Genomic DNA, 18,933 nt, shown 5'->3' on the forward strand with positions numbered 1-18,933 from the left:
CAAAGCCTGGCTCTACCCCTGCACTTGCTGGGTGACCTTGAACCAGTCACTTAACCTCTCTGTGTCTTACTTTTCTCACTTAAACTGGGAATAGTAACAGTACTTTCATCGTAGAATTATTGCGAGGAATAAACAAGTTAATGCCTATAATCTTCCGGAACATATCCCGGCATAAAGTTAGCATTCAGCAATTATTTTTTATCAACATTATAGTCATCCAAAGGTTAGTTATTCTTCTTTCAAAGATACAAGACACAGACTAGATGTGCCTGGACACTAATGTACCCTGAGATGACTTTACCGATGTCCCTAAGACACTGCATTTGTTTCATTTTATTCCCCTGAAAACAGCGCAGAATTGCAATTCTGGTTAGTAAAAGGTTCTGGGTATTTGGGTGGAATGTGTTGTAGGCAGCCTGCAGGGATGAGTTTTAAAACTAAAATACTTTATTTTAAAAGAATAGATCACAGGGGAAACTTCGTATCATCAGAGTCGTGTTTCTGAAACTTTCCTCATGAACTCCGCCATGGCTGTGTGCCACGTTTGCTATTAATTACTTGATGGACTTGGTTTTTAAACCATTTTTGTCTCAAGCAGTAAAAGATTGTGAAACCTTTTGTTTGAAATGCTTTTTATATCTTTTCCAAATGCATAACAAGATAGAGACAGAACTCTAAAGAAAAAAAAATGTTCATGTGCACTTCAAGTTAATGTGGAAAGAGTGCCCACATCATTAAAAAGAAGTCTGCCCTCCAGATACTAAGAGATTCTTCCAGAATGTCCCCAAACAGTAGCTACCTGAAGAAGAGTAAGGAACGTGCCCAGGGGCAAGTAAATTTCATTTTCTCCCCTTTCTTTGAGTACTCTTGGAGTGGGTCCAATTCCACAGTACCCTGAGAATTCCATGGTCATTTATTTAAGTTGTATAACAAATCCTATACAGAAGACGTCTGCTCCATGGGCTGATGGGGACACTGAGGCTCAGAGGGCTCTTGTGATCTGCCCAAAGACACACAGCAGGTTGGTGATAGAGGGGGCCCCATACCCTCTCCACGAGCTGCCCAGCCTCAGACAACTCTGTCCTACGGTCCCGCACCACAGCCAAAGGCCTGGCCTGGTCTGAGGAGGAAGTCACTTCATTCTGGTTGGCAAGAAATGGCAGGGATTCTTGAAGGATTTCATCCAGAAAAGGATTTTGCAACCCACTTACGCTACTTTTTCCATTTGCTGTTCAAGAAAAAATCCACTGGTTCTCAATGGCATGTGGGGTAAAAGGCCACAGAAACTCAGGCTCATAGAGGATGAAGGATGCTATTGAAATGTAAGAATAGATCATAAATAACTGGTCGGTCAGGGAAGTGTCTCCAGTCCACCATGATTGCTTATGACCTTGTTCCAGGAGGGCTGTGGGTCATGTGGTACAACAGGCCCACGCTTTGGATCAGACAAACCTGGAATGGAACGCCGCTGGGCAGTCACCCGATCTGTCCAAGTCTCAGTTTCCACATTTGTTAAATGGACACATCTATATCATGGATTTTTTTTTTTTTTTGAGAGGATTAAGTGAGCTTTGCGAAAGTGTCTGGTATCTGGCACATAATAACTCCTGCGAGCCGTTTTTACGTCGCCTTCTTCCCTCCCCCATTCTCCTCCCTGAATATTTTCTTTTTTTTTTTTTTTTTTGAGGCGGAGTCTGGCACTCTTGCCCATACTGGAGTGCAGTGGCCCGATCTCGGCTCACTGCAAGCTCCGCCTCCTGGGTTCACGCCATTCTCCTGCCTCAGCCTCCCGAGTAGCTGGAACTACAGGCGCCCGCCACCTCGCCCGGCTAGTTTTTTTGTATTTTTTAGTAGAGACGGGGTTTCACGGTGTTCGCCAGGATGGTCTCGATCTCCTGACCTCGTGATCCGCCCGTCTCGGCCTCCCAAAGTGCTGGGATTACAGGCTTGAGCCACCGCGCCCGGCCCTCCCTGAATATTTAGATTGTTTTTTATTTATACCTCTCAGAGGCATACCTGTATACTTTTATTTTTCAAAGTCCCAGAACTCAGGGCAAGTTTCATTCATTAGATAACAGCAGAAGATTAAAACATCCATGGGGAGAGCTAACCCTACCAGACTCCCACCACCACTTTATGCAGCAGGTGGACTGTCTGTGTTTTGTGAATAGGGAAACTGAGGCAGAACTAGGACTTGAACCTAGGAATTTGCACTCCCCATTCTGGACTCCCAGTGATACACTCCGCCATCTGTAAAACCTGGTGAAGACTACAATGCTACAACTTAGACTAGGTTTGCTCGTATAGGGTATCAGATCTGGAAGGTTCTGAGTAGGCACCATTCAAAGCCAGGGTTAGGAGGGGCCATGCGTCTTTGGCAGGATCGAGTAGCAGGAGAAAAATGAGAAATATTTTGTTTTTCTTTTTCAATTCATTAAGGCTTGTTGAGGGGAGCAAGAACCTCATTTTTTTTTCCTTCCCATTACTTCCCTTTTATTTCAGGGGAAACGTGCATTTCAAAGACTGCTCAATAGCAGCGTTGAAGTCTCAAGTTCAATCACAATGTCCCCATTGTGGCTGGGGGACTCCCTGGCCTTTAAGCTTGGGTTATAAAAATTTGGTCTGAGCCCAAAGTCTGGCTTTAATAGAATATTTTAATTTTGTTTAATGAATATTATTTTAAATCTGTTTGGCAGTTTTAAAATGTGTTCTTTTATTTTCAAATGAAAATTTACTAATGTTCAGTGCTTTCTTGGGGGTGGGGGTACACCAAGAAATGGGGGTGATAATAGTACAAGCTACCATTTATTGAGTGCTTACTATGTGCCAAGCACCCTGCTGTGTGCTCTGTGTGTGCCAGCCACTCTTCTAAGCTTCCCCACCACCCCAGGATGAGTAACTGCTGTCCCGATGTCTGGGATATTGAGAGGGTCAGACCCCTGCCGGAGATGGCAGTCCGTGAGTGATGGACTGACTTAGGCTCAGACCAGATCTGTCTGAGTCCATGGCCTGTGCTATCAACCACTGTCCAACATTCTCTCGATACCTGAAATGACTCAACTGGTCAATAGCTTATAAATACCGCATTGACCCAGTGTGCGGTTCCCCATAATCTCAATAGCTAGCTTATCGAACATTCAATGTAGGCAGGCAGTGGAGCAAAGCTAAGTGTTTTCCATGTATCGTCTCATTTATATTCTCACAATGGCCCTACGAAAGTTATTTTATTATTATTGTTACTACTATTATTATCATCCCAAACAGTCTAAGTAATTTGCTTCAGGTCAAGTTCATAAATAATAATAGTAACTGTAGCTGACACTGATATAATTCATACCACTTGCCAGCCATAGTTTCAAACACTCCATGTTTGTTAACTCAATCTCCACGATAGCTTTCTGAGGAAGGTGCATTATTACTCACCCTGCTTTACAGATGAAGAAACTGAGGCATCGAAAAGTCTGGTAACTTACCCCCAAGTTAAACGCAGGAGTAGGTTAACACTGAGAGGAAGTGTAACCTGAGCAGCCTGGCTCCTGGACTCAGGCTCTCAATCTCGAGGCTGAAAGTCAGTACCCAGGCTGAGGTCTGGGAAGTCTGATTCTCTACATTCCTTCTCATTCTGCACAATGCACTGAGGGAAGCAGAGAGCTGCTGTCGGCTGGAGTGAGCCTGAGGCACCGGTAAGTCCCATACGCCTGGTGCGGTTTTAGGTGCAGAAGCCGCGGCACTGCTTTTACCGAACCAGGCATGGCTTCGTGGGTGAGGGTCTACAGACTGAGGTGCTTCCTCCATTCTGCTGCTCGAACATTAGAAAGCTCAAAAAGTCACGTCAACACCCTCTGCACCCTCAGGAAAGAAGAGACCATGGGATACTGGTGAGAACACGCTGGGATCCTCCTACCGGAGATGCTGGATTTGGTCCTTCTCACCTCTGGCTCTCCAGTAAATAGCCCAGAACACAGCTAAATAAGTGTTGTTAAGTCAATGGATGAAGGAATGAAGGCACTTGTAATTTTCCTGTATCACTGTGCAATGTGTCGAGCACATCGGAAGCACTTGATAAATAATAAATTATTGAAATGGAATATGAAATGTCCCAAGTGCATGTTATTTCTGGTCTACAAAGATTGTCTTGTCATATTGCAACAGCTTAGAGGCCAGCAAACTTTTTCTGTAAAGGGCCAGATGGCGAATATTTAGGTTTTGCAGGCCGTATGGCCTCTGTAGTGCGGCTGTTCAACTCTGCGGTTACAGGGCAAGAGCAGCCATAGGCGATGGCTTAGGCCACTAAATGCAGTGATGCTACCATCATTTCCATCAGCCCAGCTCGAAACATTCTTTCATTTCTACAAGGGCAGATTCAAAATCTTGTGAGAATCTGCTGGCGTCTCGTACTTTCTCAACCTGATTTTTGTACCTGACCATGAATAAATATCTAAAAGGCAATGCAAGGGGAAAATGACTTTAAAATCTAGCTCTCCAGGGCAGACAGACGGAGAAACGGAAGTTCTTGTTAAACCAAGGGAGGAGGCTGGATATCCTAGTGGTTAGGAATCTAGACTGGGTTTAATCCTGGCTCTGGCACAAGCCATGTGATCCTGGACAAGTTACTCTCCAGACTCAGTTTCCACATCTGTAAAATAGAAATAATAACAACAGCACGTTCCATCTACTGCCATTTGGAGTACATATAAAGTGTTTCCACAGTACAGTGCCTGGGACATAATAAATATTCAATAAATAATAAGTATTCAATAAAACCTGTGATTCCGAAACAAGCCTTACAACTCTGTGTTTTCTTAAAAACAAAAGAAAGTCCCCAAAACTAATTCACTAAAAATAAGCACAAAGGAACTGCAGGAAGGCATTTCCAAAATCAGGTTCCTCAAGGTGCCCCAGGGGTCCCAAGGTGTTAGAAAAAATTCTCCACTCTAGATCAAACCTCTAGCAATCCCCCTAACCTCTCTGTGCTTCCCCCTCAAAAAAGCCTGATTCTGTCCTTTTATCACTTTGTCTTTCTTGCGGATGCCTGAGCAATGCTGAGACATTTTGAGTGTTTTAGACATTTGCTGAGTTTAAGACATTCTTTCTCCCCTTCTACCCCCCTCCCCTCCTCTCCACACCCCAGCCATTAACTCCTCCAGGGAGTACGGTCTATTTAGCAAGAGGAGAGCACTGGACAGCTTGGGCCCATCGCAGACCGGAGGTGAATCATCTTCGGGGCTCCATTCTTTTTCACGTCTGGATGGGGCTAAAACTCTGCTGACAACACAGGCACAAGTCACAACTTGTTATACCATGTGACACCTTCCAAGCAGCGGAGGCTTCCCTCTACTCTAGGAGCCACACAAAAGGCCAGAGGTACACGATTCTCCTCCGGGCTCCTTCCTCTCCACCCGCTTCCCAACCAAGAAGGACACGCAGACCTTTGCTGGAGAGATCAATGTTTCCAGAACACCCTGAAACAAAAGTCCTGATATGTGCAAATAATACACACCCACAAAAGAAAACAACCTCTTCGCGCTGACACCCTGCCTCTCCGAAGAGGACGTTTACTCCCTACGTGGAATTTCCATCAGCACCTGGGTTGGTACCAAACTCAGGACACGGTGGACACGCTCTCTGACTCTGTATTTCAGGAAGCTGCCAATCAATAAAGATTTAAAGGTGTGTACTTAAACCTTGCATCTTAAATGCTAGAAAACACAGTGGGAACAAAAAATTGTTTTGGAAACCGTGAATACCTTAACCACAAAGTGACTATAGGAAGGGAATGGGAGGTGAAGAAACTGACCAGAGGAACATTTTCATTTCATTTTATTTTCAGCCTCTGACTTCCGCATATCCAAATACCAGGTAGGAAACATGTGCTTTGGAGTAAAAGATGGCCCCAGAACCTGCTTTTTCTCCTGAACTGTGAGAGGGAGCCGTGGGGAGGAAACCAGAATTTCAGCCTTGCTATCTCCCTTTACCACAAGGACGCCTTCAGGACCCAAGGCAACTGAGATCTTTCAACCACGGGCTCAGAAACCCGCTTTCTGTGTCCACTTCAACCAAACATGTCTAACAGGCAGGAATTCAGAGTTGGCCAAGGTAACAAGAACTAGTGGTTTTCACCCTGTTTTGGTGACCTTCATAGGGCTTATTTATGCACTTCAAGCTCATGACCTAATACATGTTGGTTTGGCTTCTCTTCTCATAATAGCAGCCTGTAAAAAGCTTTTGAGAATTCCCCGTGTTTTCTCATTTTGGGTCAAGAAAATAAAATCGATATCTAAGTAACCTTAAAAAAAAATGGCCTGCACAATCTAAAAATTTGGAATGTCTCCACTAGGACTAAGGATATCTCTAAAAGCCTCAAAGATCATCCAAATGAAGTCCAACATTTGCCGTTTTTAAGGTGAGATATTTGGTAACAGAGTATGTGAGAATTAGCTAAGAGGGGCTTTTTGACATAAGTCAAACAATGACAGTTAAAACTCACGTTAAAGCAATTACTGTGTGGAAGTTTTTCTCATTTCTTAAACAGAAGTGTATATGTTTTCAGCATAGCTTCTTGCTGTAATTTTCTTTCTTGACAAACCCACATCGTACCATGAAACCCAAACTATGCACGCTGCAGAAACAATAATGGTTGAAACAGACCCGGCTGTCTCTGGTATGATTTTTCTTTACAAAATTAAAATGTCTTTTGGCTAATACACTGTATATTTCAGTTATGAAAGGCCATTCTTGGGAGATGAATAGAAAAGAAAGGGGAACTGACAGATTTAGCTGATGCGAGACAAAAATAAGTTGCCATATACAGTAGTTAAACCCTCCAGTTCCTCATTCTTTGGGGAAAAATATGTTGATTTTATCATTTTTCCTTTAGTTACATTAGCAGAGAGTTGACAATTCTCCTCTGAATGACTGCGAGTAGACACGTTCGTATCTATTACATCTGGGAACACAGACTTTCAAAAAATGTAACTTTACTAGACACTCAAAAAGAAAAAAGAAGCAAGTCCAATGCCATTGAAATTACACACATTTTCACATTACTGACACAACACTATTGATACCAAATGACAAAAGAGTTTCTAACCTCGATTTTCACTTTGTTCATTTTTAAAGATGTTTAAATTGGCGTTGTGGCACATCTAAGTTCCTGTTTTAAATTTCTGCGTATATCTGAAGGCAGAGGCAGACTTTTCAAAAATGCACGAGCAGGCACAACTGTGTTCTGACTACTATCATCCAAAGGCGATGACAGCGCTGACGAAGCCCCTGGATCCTGCCAAATTTCGTCCCAGAGACGCGTCTCTCAGCCCCCACTGACCTGCAGCCTGCTGGTTCCAGATTCAGGCAACCAATGGTCTCCCTTAACGTTCAAAGAGGCAAAGATAAATCATTCCGGCTACCTGATTCTCGGCACCACCTGTTCCAAATTATTCTTTGCTCTCCAAATGTTTAAAATCTAACCCCGAAACAACACCCACCCATAGCGATCCAGCACCTTCCGGTAAACTTGACTTGGGCTGTGCCTACCGTAATGTTTTAGGGCCTTTCCACTGCCGGTAAATTTATTGACTCTTTTTAGGACCTGAAACGCGTAGCGTTAGTATCGAAGGAATAAATCAAATTAGCCCTTAAATAAACCGTCATTTTCCTTTACAGAACCCAACCGGCTAAGGGTCATGGCTCACAGAGGTCTGTATCTGTGTTTCTAAATATTTAATATGATTCTGTTTCCCCATTTCAAATGACAGTGGCAAAAAACGTCAGGGCAGGTTCAGAAAATAACTGTGTTCTGCACATTTAAAACCATCCAAATTCAGCGTCTTCCTTCAAAGGAAATGATAGCAGAAATGTTTTGAGCCAAAGCTTGTACTGCACATGGATAAGGCATATTTTGCAGAGAAGCAAAAGCCTAGATTTCATTTTCACTCAGCCTGGCCCTGTGATAGTCACTTGACCTGCGACTCAGTTTCCTTGTTAACAAAGTTGAAATGATGATAATAATACTCAAAGGGTTGCAGCAAGAATCGACTTTAAAAATACACGTGAAGAGCTGACTGCAGGCCTGGCATACCAGTTCTCAACAAACAGCAGCTATTTTCATTGTTACTATTAAACAGAAGGATACAATTTGCAAGTCAGAGAAATGACAAAGGAACCCAATAGGATGAAAATGAACAGAAAGAAATATGCACTAAAAATAAATGTATAAGCCTTTGGCTTCCTTCATGACTTTTCCTCTAAATACACCTGGCAGGTACCTTGAAATTGATTTTAAATAACATGCCGTAAAGAACAAGGTCCTGCCCCTCTAATTCATTTACAATGACACAAGTGGGTCTGCAGCCTCAGTCACTGTCACTTCAAGTTTTTGCCACCTGACGAGGGGGCTTATCCTGCTCTGACTAGAAGAGGGTGTTAGTCAAACACCATTAGGCCAGTTACGATCTTCAAACAGTGAAAATGAAGCATTGTCTCCAGCGAATTCTCTGCTAATTGTTTTCTTACCAGAATCTTCTTTTTGTTTTGTATGTTTAGGACCCTTTGAACTGCCACAAATGATGGCGGGGGGGAGGGGGTCATTCAGGAAGTTGTTACGATATTGGGGGATGGAGATCAGGGAAGAGGATTGGGAGTGAGCGAGGAATTGTGGTGTGTGTGCGTGTGTGTGTTTTCAGTCAACAGGTTGTGTTTTCTTAACTCTGGGATTAATTCTCTGTAAAGAGATTCCTTTTGAGCAGAGTCTACCAATTCCTTTTTCAGAACAGTTAACTAAAAAAACAAAAACAAAAACAACAAAAAACAAAACAAAACAAAATAAAAACCCAAAAAACCCGGTTCCTTCCACCAACAAAACACAGTCTTGGTAACACTCAGAAAGTCCAGCCTTTGGAGGTAATAGACTAACCAACTCCTTCGCCCTCACAAACCTCACAGATGAGGAGAACCACATCATTAGGCAAATTCTCCCTTTATCAAAAGTCTCTGGGGAAGCAGGTTCTCCTCTCTCCCAATGAATTTACGTCTGGCCAGGCAGTCTTTCTTTTCATCTTGCGCCCAGGTGGGAAGCAGTTAAGTTTTTTACCCTGCCCCACACATGACACCAATCTTTCTCCCCAAGCCTTTGCACACAAGCACACAGCATATACCTAAGACCTGAAGACACTGCCTAATACTTCTAATTTATTCTCCCCCAAGCATCTTTGTGTGAAGAAGGCCTGCCCAGTAAAGACAAAACTCTACCCCAGTCACAACTTCCACTCCTCCACACTGAGATCATGTGCATGGATATTTAGGAAAGGCATGTGTCTAAAGAAGGCACCTCCACTCCCTTCATTTTCTCCTGACAGCCACAGGCTCTCTTCTCTTCGCTGCCCAGAAAGGCATCTGTCCTAAGCAGCTTGGAACCTCACTTATTCACCATTACAGCCTGCGATTTTATTATACAAGGAGTTTATTGCTGGCCTAATTAGTTTCAAACTGGGCATTCCAGCTGAGGACACCTAAAAAACATCTGGTGGAAGGAGCGAGAATGAGTCCTCGCTCTGAGCTGGTTACGGTTGGATTTCTGCATAACTCTGGTCTCTTGCGCCCGGCGCAAGTTGTCTTTGGAAAAGTAACTGAAAAAATAAGGAAACGGTTTCTTCTTTGTGGGAAAGGAGTCATCTTGTCACGGAGGATCCAACAACGTCTTAAAGTGGACGTGCTTGGACTGTGTATATTTTTTCACAAACGCCTGGGGTCTCCATAGCTTGCTCACCCTAACTCAAAATGTGCTTAGTTACAACACAGAGCCTTTTTGCTGAGGGCTTTTCCATTCTCCCAACAGCAGCTAGCATTTTATCAATTTATCCATCTGGAACAAAGTTTGCAATCTCTTACATGCAATTTAAAGCAGAAGTAATACCACATATTTGAAACAGCGTGTCTTGGGCGTTTTTGCCAAATGGTAATCCTATAACAAGTCAACAAATCATACCTCTTTATGATGTGTTTAATGCAACACAAAAGACATGAAAAGAAGATTCTAAAACTTACGCGATTAAAACTTTTTAAAAAATCCTAAAGTATTTGAATACACATCTTTTTATTTTATTTTATATTTCCTATAGTTTTCTGATATTGGAGGATTGATTTATGTGTTGATAGAGTATTCTTCTACACATGGTCACTACACCAGGTGAGCTATTTTAAGACAGAAAAGAAAACTGCCAATTCCTTTCAGATCAAATAGTGAATAATATTGTGAAGCTAAAGTTACAAGAGAATGGGGACATATAAATTGCTTTAAAGTAAAAAACGTTCAGGCTCTTTTGGACCTAACCACATTGGTCTATTCACAATGGCAAAAGCTAAGAGTTTCCTACGAGGCAAGGAGATTTTTTAATACCAACACGATTTAATGCTTAGTCAAAAGCAAGATTCAAACCACTATCATTTGTTATTTGTTATATAAATTATAGAAGAACTTACCCAAGCGTGAGAGTGTCTAAATGCAGAGATATGTAAAGGATGAAGGGGATTAAGGTGATGAAGAAAGAAAAGTGGAAAAAAATGAACATTTATCGAGTAAAATTGTGAAAGATTCTTTCACAAAGATTATTTTGAAAAAGAGGTTCTCTCCCTCCTCCCTCTTTCTCTTTCTTTGTGTACCTCTTTTTTGTGTGTAAGCAGGATGGTTATACGTGTATGTTAGTTGGTAACAAATGGGTCATAGTCTGGTAAGGTGCTTACTAGTTCTGTATCTATTATGGTCACAGACATTTCACTCAATCAAGAAACGGCTCATGAAATTAATAGATTCGGCTTGAAATACAATTGTCTACTGGTTATAATTTCCTTTGTAAGGGATCTCCCTAACTCAAACATAATTCAGTGCTCAAATTCTTACATGATGTTTGTAAATCATCCTCCTGCCCCTCCGCCCTCGCTAACAGCTAGACTCCGATGTTCACCTCTTCCACTGCACCTCGTAATTAAAAGGTACCTCTTACCAGGGGTGATTTATACCTCCACGTTATATTTTAAAAAGTAATTAAAGATTACATAGCATTTCGGGGAAAGGGGAAAGAAAAGAAAAGGGTATCCATAAAAAGACCGATCCGGCATCGGTCTTGCTTTTTAAAAAGAATTCGGAGCGCGGCAGGGTGCACGCTGTCAACTCTCAGTCACGGCTTCGGGGAAGTAGGAACCTCGCACTGCAAAAGGCGCTTCCAGTTCAACAGCTGAGAAAAGCGCACTGAGGATTTTGCGATAGGGGTGGTACGTTCACCAGTCACGCTTTCCTAGTATTCTTTGAGTTTATAAACTATTTATCTGGGGGAGGGGGGAGAGGCAGGAATATATTGAAGGGGCTTGGGCCAGCACGGCCGGCCGTTTAACCTCCAGACTTCATGACTAAAAAACAATTCCATTTCCCACTTTCTCCCATTACAACGAAACCCTTGCCGCCTTCTAAACACCCTTCGGATGCAAACTTAAGTTTCAACTCTACCCGCAGCAGGCGCCAGGATTCCCTCCCCCGGTTCAAAGCCCCAGACCTGGACCAGAGCGGGCCGAGCGCAAATGGACTTTTGAAAAGAAATGTATCAATAGCCAGAAGGCAAAGGCTCAGCGGGCCGTTCCAGCCCCATCCCAGGATTCCAGCGGTTGGCTCTGCTTCTTAGTTACCCCATAACCACCACCTAAGGGCTTGAGTTTGTGGAATGGGGGAGCGCCCCTTATCGCGAACCTCCGGGACCATAAATCGAACAAAACGCCAAGGACCCAGCCGCGTCTACACCGCCTGCGCGCCATGCACTTGTCCCGCGCGCGGGAGAGCAAACTTCAGGGTCGTTGCCCCAAAGCGCAAGGGGAAACCGGGGCCCGGAGCCTGGGAGAGCCTTTCCCGAGGGGGGCTCTGCTGCTGTCCTCTCTGCCCTCATGCCTTCGTGGCCCTGGGAGGCCCGTGCGCCCCAGAACGCTCCCACAGCTGCGGAGGCCCCGCTCGGCGAGTGGCGGAAAGAGGCGCAAGGCGAGGGGGTCCCGGTGAACAACCCCCACCCCGCCCGGCGAATCCCGGCGGGCGGCCTGGGGTGGGCGCCGCGGGCGGTACTCACCGCGCGCAGTGGAGAGAGCGCCCCGACGCGGTGCAGGCTGGCGGGCCGGTGCGGGTCCGACGAGGCCGGGCTGACTGCGGCGGGCACGTTGCTGTCTCTGCCGCTGCCGCTGCCTCCGCCTCCTGGGCTGCCGCGGCTGCTGCCTGCGCGGGGAGGACCGGCCCCTTCCCCTCCCTGGGCCGGGCCCTCCCTCTGCCCCCGCCCGGGTCCCCGCGCCGCTGCGTGGGCGCGTGGGGGCGCCGAGGCGAGACGCTGGGCTCCGCGGGCGCACACACCCGGCGGCTGGACGCGGGGCGCGGGGCTCTGGCCCTGCAGCTGCCGCCGCGCCGCTTCCTGCGCCTGCAGCCGAGCAGAGCGCGCTCGCTCTCGCTGGTCCGGGAGGCCAGGGCCCAGCCTCCTCCCCACCCACCGACACCCCGCACCTCCTCCCTCCCCGGGGCAGCACATCCTCCCTGCAACCCAGGCATGACCCCTGTGAAAGGAACGACGGCTCGGAGAGGACCTCGATAGTGACAATAACATTCATTCACTCAACCACCCATTCATTCATTCAAAATATATTGAGCATCTACTGTGCCAGGTACCACTCCTGAGAGACTCAGCTAGAGCAAGACAGACTAGTTTTCTGCCCTCCCGGAACTTACATTCACATGGAGAGACAAACCGTAAACAACCAAGTAAACAAGCAAGACAGTTTCAGAAAGTTACAGTTACAAGGAGAAAAATATATATACATATCTGCTGTTGGGGAGTGGAGGAGAGGCGGTCATTTTAGCTAGAGCAGTCAGGGAAGACCTCTCTGAGGAGGTGACATCTGAATTATGAGGAAGTGCCACTGGTGTGGTATTTAGGTGAGAACGGTTCAGGGGTCTCCCCTATGTTTCACCCATTTTACAGCTAAGGAAACTGAGGTCTCAAGAGCTTAACTGGTTTAGTGAAGGTGAGAAGTATAGCCCCCTCCACCTACATGCCCAAATCAAGGCACCCCACTTACTCCATCCTCTCAAAGCCACCCCCCTTTTGGTCTCCCTGACAATGAACTGTGTTAATTGGAGTCTATGCAGCCTTTCCTACCCCGTCACCCACTCTCTAATGTCTATGAATTCCACTGTGGGATACTCAGGATGCTTCAATCCAAAGGCAAAATCAACCACTGTCATTTGTTAAGCGCAGTAAAAAACAGGGCACCCAGGTGAATTTGAATTTCAGGGAAACGAGGAATCAGTTGCAGTACATATCTTATGTGATAGGTTGTATGTACTTATATTTACAAAGCATTTCTTGTTTCTCTGAAATTCCAGTTTAACTGGGTGTCCTATATTTATACTTGCAACCTTAAGCTCATCCAATGCCCAACTCTTCCTTAACTCATGTAATCCCCGAGAGGGACCCCAAGGTAGCTGCTGTCAGCACACTCATTGAACAAATGAGCAGGTCCAGGCTCAAAGAAGGCAGAAAGTGACTGAGCCAGAAATGAAATTCAGGCCTGGCTGACTCCAAAGCCCTTGCTCTTGAGCCGTAATCTTCAATTCCAGTTGTAAGGTTACAGGGAAGCTGATGGAGGTTAAGTTCTTGGGCCCCTGACTTGCTTGGACCCCTTTCTAAGGGGACTTAGAAAAGTGTTCAGATGGTTGCTTGTTGATGTAAAGCTTACAAAAGTCCTTTGCTTTGGACCTTTGGCTGCAGGCAGTAGAGATTGCTCTCTTTCCACTCCGATTCCGCACCCCCAACTTGCCCTTGAGTAGGGTGGTGTCGGGTGGCTGCTGGCATTTTGGAGGAAAGTTGAGTTGGGAATTTTGTGATGTTTGTGGTAATTTTCAGCTTCTTAAAATTTGAATTTGTTGTGTGTTTTTTTTTCTTAATTTAAAGAAATAATCATTTTTTTATCTAATCTTGGACTCATAATTTTGTACTCTTTTTCTTGAATAGGGGCTGCAAATTGCACATGTTATCAGGCCTCACCATTCCTGGACCCACCTCTGGTCATAGCTTACTCCTCTTTCTACTCCCCAAACTTCAAACAGAAGCAAATGTATTCAGTAAACATGGTTGTTCTCTTCCTTGGGCCTGCTGCGGTAGGCTTGGAGATGGCTCTGCTTCTGGCTTCTAGAAGCGGAATGTACATGTGTACTTGGCCTTGATTTTCTCATCACCAAAGTGAAGATAACAGTACTCATCGTATACTATTATTGTGAAAATTCACTGAGCTCATGCTTATAAAACACTTTCTACTATGACTGCAGCTGGCACTAGCAATTGCTCAACAAATATTATTACTGTACACACAGCTTCACTTCCCATAGTATCTTTGCTAAGTGCTCCAAGCCATTATAAATTGAGCCCTTAATGACCTCCAGAGGTGTTTAATTTGTCTTGGCCTATGGACTTTAATTTTTTTTCTAAAGGAATACACTGGAATAGAAAATATCAAGTGAATTGTATGTGATAAGAATATATACACATACATATACATGTATAGTCACATGTATACATATGATCCCCTATATATAGTTACATGTATGCATATATTCCCCAATTTATGATGGTTTCACTTAATGATTTTTTGACTTTATGATGATGTGAAAGTAATGTGTGTTCAGTAGAAACCATAGTTGGGATACCTATATGACAATTCTGTTTTTCACTTTCAGCAAAATATTTGATAAATTTTGTGAGATATTCAAAACTGTATTATAAAATGGGCTTTGTGTTAGATGATTTTGCCCAACTGCGAGGTAATGCAAGTGTTCTGAGTGCATTTAAGGTAGGTTAGGCTGAGCTGTGGTGTTCAGTAGGTTAGGCGTATTAAATGCATTTTGAACTTAGGATATTTTCAATTTACAATGGAGAGATATATATGTATATATGTATACATATATCATATATACATATATACACACACATATATCTGTATCTATATCTATATCCATATCTATGTCTGTATCTTTGGCCAGTATGTGAAATGTTTCTTCCTGTGGCTCATGGGGAAAAATCTTGAACACTTGTTAACCAAAGGTACCCCATAGAATGCAAAGGGTTAATCTATTTCCTTCATACCATTTTACTCCTTCCCCAGAATCTGGCCCATTATTTCATAAATTGCAGACACACCCCAGCGCCCCTGAGAGATAAGCAGGAGGCAGGTGCTTATTAATTTTATTTTTCCTTCTTTTAGTGCTGTGATTCTCAACTCTGGGTACACAGAATCTCCAGGGAGAGCTTTTAAAAATCCCCATGCTGAGGCTCCATCTTAGACCAATTAAACCAGACTCTGGGATGGAAAAGTGGCATCAGCCTTTTTTTTTTTTTTTTTTTGAGATGGAGCCTCACTCTGTCGCCCAGGCTGGAGTGCAGTGGTGTGATCTTGGCTCACTGCAACTTTTGCCCCCTGGGTTCAAGCAGTTCTGCCTCAGCCTCCCAAGTAGTTGGGATTACAGGCATGTGCCACCATGCCCAGCTAATTTTTGTATTTTTAGTGGAGACAAGGTTTCTTCATGTTGGCCAGGCTGCTCTTGAACTCCTGACCTCAAGTGATCCACCCACCTCGGCCTCCCAAAGTGCTGGGATTACAGGCATGAGCCAACAGGCTTGGCGGGCATCATCCTTTTTTAAAGCTCCCTAGGTGGTTCCAATATACAGCAGAGAAGAGAATCCCCATCTTTGGGAGAGTAAAACCTTGACCACAGAGTCACAACGGATGAGCAGAAGCTGATAGGACTTAAGGTCCCCAATCCTTATTCACAACCCTGAAAATTCAGCCACCTTCCTATGTAGAAGTACCCCCTTTCTGTCTCTTCCCTTGCTATCTCCTTGTTAAGTATTTGTCCTCATTTGATAACAACCAGCAAAATAATCCCAAACAAAATTTGAAAGTGCTAAGCCATAAAGCAGATTCTTTGTGGTGTAGTCCACAGGCATGCCTACCTTGGAGTAAAAGACATTTCCCCCCCCCCCCCCAGTCTTCCACATAAATGCCCTCTAAAGCCAGAAAACCACATTAATTTTGAAAACTATGAACCTCACAATATATCCAATGTATGTATATTCATTGTAGGATATGTATATACATATCCTACAAACACACATGTGAATTCTATGTGACAAATCATGCCTTTTTTCTAAACACATTCCTTTCTCACCTGCAAAGATCACCTCTACAGAAAAAGCATTCAATTTTTAAAAATACATTCACTTAAACCTTGGCTCTTTCCAAAAAGGATTTGAGGCAACATACAAAACCATATATATGGCAGCAGAATAAAGAAAACAAGAAAAGCAGGTAACTGGGAAACAGGAAAGAAAACGCAAGAAAGTCAAGGTAAGGTTTGCACACAAAATGTGGACTAGAAGGTCCTGGACACTTGTCATTGGAGAACTAAGAATTAGATGCTGAGCTTCCAGGCAGCCAGTGCAAGGACAGAAATGTGATCAATTACATCAGTGGCTTTCAAACTTTCTTTTATTTAAAATCTAGCATGTATAGAAATTCAGTATGGAAAAAGGAGGTGAAGGATCCCAGCCACAGCCTTATGCCTAACCCCTTTCTCCTGTAGGTAGGTGAAAAGGTCTTGAAGGAACCCGCAAAGCTCTGCAGAGTCAAGACTAAAAATCATGGATTTCAAAGTGCTCCATAGTGTTCATGATTCTTTTTGTTTTGTTTTGTTTTGTTTGTTTGTTTTTGAGGCAGAGTTTCACTCTTGTTGCCCAGGCTGGAGTGCAGTGACACAATCTCGGCTCACCACAACCTCTGCCTCCTGGGTTCAAGCGATTCTCCTGCCTCAGCCTCCAGAGTACCAGGATTACAGGCATGCGCCACCACGCCCAGTTAATTTTTGTATTTTTAGTAGAGACGGGGTCTCACCATGTTGGCCAGGCTGGTCTCGAACTCCCGACCTCAGGAGATCCACCTGCCTTGGCCTCCCAAAGTGCTGGAATTACGGGCGTGAGCCACCACCGTGCCTGGCCAGTGTTCATGATTCTTAATTCCTCTGTGAGAAAGAAATCAAATGACTTGGGCAAATCAGAGCTTTGCCTGATATTGATACGGGAGAGAAATTTTCTCATGGGTCTTTACAAAAAAGGCAGTATATGATACCGTGTGCATGTGGGGACGGGCAGGGGCTTTTTTGCAAACATTAAAAAAAAAAAGTAAAAAAGACAGACACAGAGAGAGAAATCTCACATCTTTCCTAACCCAATAAGACAAATACAGGGATGCTTCAAATGTCTCTTCAGTAAGTAGTTTCCCAATAAAATGACTTTGTTTTTAATACTCAAACTTCCTAGAAGGCACATTTCTCACAATTAATAGATGAATATTTATAAAGAAAAACTGATATTTGTATCCCCCAAATTAGATTCAGAATCTCCATCAAAACATCATGCAGGAAAAGCAGCATGTCAACTACCATTGAGAGAATATCAGAATCACATTTAGAAAAGTACACCAAGAAGCAATGAAAGGGACATGCAATCAGATGTAGGGGTGTTGCCACAAACAAACCAATTATTTGTTGAAAACTTTCCTGATGATTTGGTGATCAGGAAGCTATGTTTTAAACATTTTATATCCTAACACACTGCCTTTGATACTTGTAGACATTTGCTGTGGTTTGAATGTATCCCCTCCAAAATTCAGGAGTTGAAACTTAATGACCAATGTGATGGAATTAAGAAGTGATTCCAGGCCGGGCGCGGTGGCTCACCCCTGTAATCCCAGCACTTTGGGAGGCCGAGGTGGGCGGATCACGAGGTCGGCAGATCGAGACGATCCTGGCTAACACGGTGAAACCCCGTCTCTACTAAAATATACAAAAAATTAGCCGGGCGTGGTGGCGGGCGCCTGTAGTCCCAGCTACTCGGGAGGCTGAGGCTGGAGAATGGCGTGAACCCGGGAGGCGGAGCTTGCAGTGAGCCGAGATCGCGCCGCTGCACTCCAGCCTGGGCAACAGAGCGAGACTCCGTCTCAAAAAAAAAAAAAAAAAAAAAAAAAGAAGTGAGTCCTTGAAGAGGTGATTAGGTCATGAGGGTTCCTCCCTTGTGAATGGGATTCAGGCCCTTCTTAAAGAGGCTTGCTTCCTCTTCTCCTTTGGAGGACACACCAACAAGTCGCCATGTTGCAAGCAAACAGCAGCTCTCACCACACAACCAAACCTGCCGGCACCTTGATCTTTAACTTTTCATCCTCCAGAACCATAAGAAATAAGTTTCTGTTCTTTATAAAATACCAGAATCTCAGGTATTTTGTTATGGCAGAGCAAACAGACTAACTAAGACAGCTTTTTAAGTGCTTAGTTCTATTTTAAGAGAGTGAGCTGAGATTGTGCTACTGCACTCCAGCCGGGACAACAGAGTGAGACTCTGTCTCAAAAAAAAAAAAAAAAAAAAAAAAAAAAAGATAAATTACACTTCATCAAAGTTAAAAACTTTTTTGCTGCAGAGAACATTATCAAGAAAGTGGGTCAGCACTTGGGGAGGCCAAGGCGGGAGTATCTCTTGAGCCCAGGATCTCGAAGAGGTGATTAGGCCATGAGGATGGGGGTGTTGGGGGCTTGGGTTGACCTGTCACGCATTATCATTTTTCCCATTTAAAACAATGGGAAATCTACTCTTGGGTGCATTTTCTGGCAGAGCATCAGAACTTCAGGATCACCAATGTTCAGTGGGAGAGGTTTATTCACTCATGTGATGAGGGACGTTTGAGACACCCAGGCATGTTGCTCCTTCTGCCTGCACCACCCCTTCCTGACATAGTCCTGTGGTTTTCACCCTCACTCCATTCAGGTCTCTGCTCAAATGCCTCTACCCCAGAGAGGCCCTGACCACCCTGTTT

The 18,933-nt window shown here is 44.2% G+C and overlaps 1 protein-coding gene across 2 annotated transcripts in view; it reads right to left on the reverse strand.

Annotated features, from left to right (window-relative positions):
* EYA2 (EYA transcriptional coactivator and phosphatase 2) overlaps positions 1 to 12,220 on the reverse strand; it is a 300,174-nt gene extending 287,954 nt beyond the window's left edge. For both annotated transcript variants that reach the window (XM_050745166.1, XM_050745165.1), the window contains exon 1: positions 12,102 to 12,220. The gene's annotated coding sequence lies outside the window, so the exon portion shown is untranslated. The remainder of the gene's footprint in view (positions 1 to 12,101) is intronic.
* Positions 12,221 to 18,933: the final 6,713 nt, after the last annotated feature.

The sequence above is a fragment of the Macaca thibetana genome, chromosome 10 (genome assembly GCF_024542745.1).
Source record: "Macaca thibetana thibetana isolate TM-01 chromosome 10, ASM2454274v1, whole genome shotgun sequence".
Taxonomy (NCBI): Eukaryota; Metazoa; Chordata; class Mammalia; order Primates; family Cercopithecidae; genus Macaca; species Macaca thibetana.